Source organism: Alligator sinensis, unplaced genomic scaffold (genome assembly GCF_000455745.1).
Source record: "Alligator sinensis unplaced genomic scaffold, ASM45574v1 scaffold348_1, whole genome shotgun sequence".
Classification (NCBI taxonomy): domain Eukaryota; kingdom Metazoa; phylum Chordata; order Crocodylia; family Alligatoridae; genus Alligator; species Alligator sinensis.
This window is the reverse complement of record NW_005841932.1, coordinates 1,462,185-1,467,261: the sequence shown is the minus strand read 5'-3', so window position 1 is coordinate 1,467,261 and position 5,077 is coordinate 1,462,185.

The following is a 5,077-nucleotide window of genomic DNA, read 5'->3' as shown; positions in this document are numbered from 1 at the left end:
ATTCCTGCATATTTGTAACCTAAGCTAGTATCCATAGTGGAAACTTAAAACATCCCTTTACTATGAAGTTAGGAAGGTTATGCATAAAATATTTCTCCTTTCTAAATCTATTGCAATACTTAGAATCATAACTGTAATTCTATGGCTCATGCACATTTATTAATAGTTTCATTTTGTTCAAGTAGCTATAATTTTCAGTGGGTTTAGCTGGTAATTCAATTATTTTGTCATCTCCCTCTGGCATTTATAGACTCCACTTTGACACTTTCCTGTTGAAGCTACCATCTTTAATACTTCCCAGATTATCAAAACCTAAAGGAAAAGCTTACAGTCTTACAGAGGTCAAACAAAACAACAGAGGTTAAAGTGACTCCATGCTCATATTGATCTAATTTGCCAGGTTACAGAAAACACTAGAAGACACCTCCTGAATCAGAGGTAGGATGCTGCTGGCATCATTGACTGAGAGGAGAGCAAGTATGAACTGGGAAAACAACATCCTTTTTTATCTTCATATTGCCCTTTGGCATTTCATAAGAATATGGCAATAAGCAGCAATATTCCCATGAAGGCAATGTTCCACCTTTTCATTTTTAAAGCACTGACACAAAGGTGAACTGTGAAACTCTGCCAGAGGTGTAAAAATAAGAGGCTGTAGCTTGCCTTCATTGAAAATCCACCTCTTCCCTCTCCTAATGCAAGTTTTTTATATAGATCCCACCCTTGGGGTAATCTTTGTTTAAGCCTCCTAGCACTAAGGGAAATATCTTGGGAATGGTTGTTACAGTGGTTTGGAAATGAGGGTAGAAGTAGGGGGGAGGAGAAGAATTAGAATGGTTTTGAGGATAAAAATTGGAAATATTTAGCCACAAAATTGCCAATAAGGAACCAAAATGGCCTGATAGTCTACTTTTTTGGATTTGATAACAGAGTAGTCATGCACCATGAATTCTCTGTTAAAGATTTTTTTCCAAACAATTGATAAACACATTATTACAATTGTAAAGAAGGTCAAAGGCACAAAAAAAAAAATCACATTTTTTTCTTTAAAAAGGAAACAAGAAACCTATAGGTGTGTCATACTACAAATGCAGACACATGACTCATTTACTTCATAATCTTCTGAAAATATGTTGGCGAGAAAATGGAGTAGTCACATTACCCTGAATAAGAGACTAGTAGATTTATAGCATAAAAAGTTACATCATTTTATATGGCATGTCCTCTAACTTTATCCAGAATAGAGGGATGACCAATCAGAAAAAATCCCACTGTTCTTTATGTTCCACTGTGGGGGCTGATTATCATCTCTTCCCCATTCACCCTTGACTACTCTTGGGGTCAAGGAAAACATTAGACTCTTCCCTGTACAATGGCAGATGATGATGCTACATTGTGCTGGAACACCAGCTGTCACAGTCCGGTAACCCAGCTGAATAACAGAAAACCCACCAAATAGCAAATGTGTCTTGCCATACATACTAGTCACAAAACTGGTGTTAGTAGTTCCTTGGCCTCTTACGCCTCCTGTAAAAATTATCAGAGCATATGCCACGGTGTGGGCATGATATGGATGTCATTCAATGCTGCCAGAAAACTAAGGATAAGACAGACATGGGATACAAAACTAAGGACAATGGCACAACAATTTTATGAAGAGCTATCCAGGATCCTGGCAAGGGATGGTAGGCCTCCCTATGGATTAATAGGGATTAATACAACCATTAGTCAGTGCATATACAAATCACACAGAGGCCCTGCTAACATCATGAGCCAAAGTAGGCTTCCATGGAATAAAACTATGCATACCATATATGAGCGAGACAGATATGCTGGGAAAGTAGCTCATTGGTTTTAAATTAGATAGAGTGAATTGATGGGACCAGTACAAAGCACCAAAATGAAGATCAGAGTCATCTAGCCACAGGTATCCATATCTGGTGGGAAGTTTGCAATAATTGGTAAAGAATCATGTGGATGATGTCACCTAAATATCTTTCAGCAACTTGTGAGAACTTGGTTGTTTATGCTGTGGACATGAGGCTGTTTTGATCAGTAGAAGAGAGGCCTGGGAATCCTTAATACTTATCCTGGACCCAGATAGCACCATCCAAAGATAGTTTTGATCGTGCCACAGCAAGTCAATGAGTCTGTGAGTAAAGGAAAACTTTGTGGGGGCTACAGGCAGGGGTTTTGTAACTAGCAAATGTAGGAAGTCCAAGAGGAAAAAACCAGCGGCAGCATTATTCCTTTCTACAGCAGCAAGACCATAGATGTTAGTATTGTCTGGGCTTGTTTGCAGATAGTAAACTTGGCTGAGCTTTTATTTCTAAGAAAAGCCAGCAGTATTTTTCTTGGAATAATGAGGTTGTTAGGGGCATGGTATCACAGATGGATCCTCACAATGCACATACAGACCATTCAAAGTTAGGGAGCCTGATATAACCAGTAAAATCTAATTTCTCCCTAACAACACTAACAGAGCCCTATAGGGACAGCATCATCAAACTATGATTGGCCATTGACTCAATATGAAAGTTTGTTCCTCTATGAAACATAGGAGCTGGTGACTCAAATGTTAAAAGGCAATGAGGATACCACTATCACTGAATCTGTAACAACCATTCCCAAGACCTTGCATGCCTGTTCACAGGCAGATACTGCTCTTGCTGCCCCTGACACAGAGGATGAGGATGAGGATGGATGTAGCCTCCAGTGTGGGAATGTACAGACATTCAGGGAGATTTGGGGGAAGTTAGATCATGTTAAAATGGTCACCTGATCTATCTTAGTTCACCCTGGTGTGGACCTTGCACTTAAGGTACAGACAGAAGTGACAATTTTGGCCCTATCTGACCACAGAAAGCAGTCTATACCCATGACCAAACACAAGTGCACAGGTGCAGACTTCGAAAATGACTGATCAGGTCAAAACATGGGGTCTTCTGTAACTTCTGCTGCCAGCCTGTTTCTATTTTCAGAATGGGAGGGGAGAAAGGGAGTGGAGAGAGTTTGATTTGGGGGGTTTTCAGCCCCTGCTGGAGGGTGAGGTGGGTATATTGGAGCTGCCCTAACATTGAGGGGGCTCCAACACTCTCACCCCACCCTTCAGTGCTGGCTGGGCAACCCCTAGAATGAGCTTCCTCTGCTCCTGGTTCCCCCACCCATTCTGAAAACCTTGCAACCTCGCAGGGAGGAGGAGTCATTGCTAGGCTGAATAAAAGAAGTTTTCCACAGTTTCCTGGGAGAAACTGGCTGCAGGTTCCCAGCCAGGAGCTAGAGTCCCCACCTCCCTGGAACCAAGAGTGAACTTCTGTTTGGTCCAGGGGTTCATTGCAACTTGGAACACTTCCTGCAAAGTATCCTCAGTTACAGCAAGGAGTTGTACCTCTGTCTACACCCTTGGATCCCTCATTAGGTGAATCTAAGTGCAAACTGCACAGAAATTCAACAAGGTTAGATCAGTCTAAAAATAGTCAACCTGATCTAACTTAACTTGGTTACAGTTCCCAGCCCAGCCCCAGGGCTCCACTTTTCCTATACCCAACCAGGACTGGACTATTTTTAGCCCTTCAACCTTCTCCTACCCCCAGATGGACACTCCCCTGTGAACCACGCAGCTACCCTCACCCCTACCTTGAGCCACCAAATCACCACATTTCACAAGCCATTTTCATACCAGTTTTACCAGCATTTGCTAGTGCCAGGAGCCAATTGAAGCAAGTATGGGATGGTGGGTTTGCTGGGGAGGGTTGGTTTGCTGAAGGGGGTTGTCTGTCTAGGGGTGGGGGTAGTCAGGGGGCTAAAAAGAACCCCTAATCCCAGGGGACCACTTGCCCCCTCATTCCTCACCATGGAACCAAACAGTACCCCTAACAATCTCCCCTACAGCCCTGCCAATCCCTCTCACTAGGCCCCCTGATCCCTTCCATTTTCCCAATCTCTCCATTACTCCCATAGACCCTGCTAGCCCCCCTCACCTCAAGGCCCCCCCTTATTGCCCCGCCAAGCCTCCCTGTCAATCCTCCCATCCCAGCTAACCTCCCCAAATATCTGTATGTATCCTGTAATAATCTCCTGCCCAAAATTGCATACATAAGATTTCTCCAGGATCTGTGTCTTTCAAATGAAGCAGTAGTGAATCAGGGATTTTCTAAAGAATGCAAAGGTAGTTTTGATCATGACAGAAAGTCAATGGGGTTATGACTAAAGAAAACCTTTCATAGCATGCAGGGTTTTTGAAATTAACAAATATAGGAAGTCCCAGGGATGAAAAAAACAGTCACAGCATTTCCCCTTTCCACAACAGCAAGGTAATACCAAAAAGAAATGGCTCGCCACATCAGCATTTTATTAAGAATCCTAATTAGGCAGGCCAGCCTGGGAAATTTGCCTAGACAGCCACAGCTACCTAAGGCTTTGATTGACAACTCTACCCCAACTAATCACCTGGCTGGCTTCCTGATTGGCTGCTGGGAGTGCAGCTACTCATTTAGTCACACCTGTGGCAGCAGCTTCTAGAATAGTCATAAACACTAATGCAAGTCTGCTTTGATCTGGGCTTTGGCTTGTGGCTTTTCCCCTTTCTTCTTGTAATTATTTTATAGTCTCTTGAACTCTGACCTGGCTGTGTTTGGACTGTGACTTTGGATTGCCTATTGGATTTGGTTACTTGGTCCCTCATTCCTGTTCCTGGGTAGGGTCTGTGATTTGGTTCCTGTCCTTCCCCAGTGGTCTAACCACTAAGCAAGGCTGCCCTTATATATTCTAGCTTTGGGTGAAGGTGACTACTCTACAAAGATGGAAGGAAATGATGTATATTTACTCTGTATTACAGGAATACCTAATTCAGATAGGGTGTTGCCTTTCCAACCATAAGGTGGGGAAAGGATACATTATATGCCCTTATTTCTCCAGTATTTAGAAGAACATTAACACTAATGACTTTAATTGAGGGCATTGTGGGTGGGAGGGGAGGGTGGAAGGTAGCTTGGCTATGCATCCTATGTATATGTTCACCCAAAGAGGGTGTTTTGCAAAGATGCAGAAAAAATCTAAGAAGTAAGGAATGATGAGC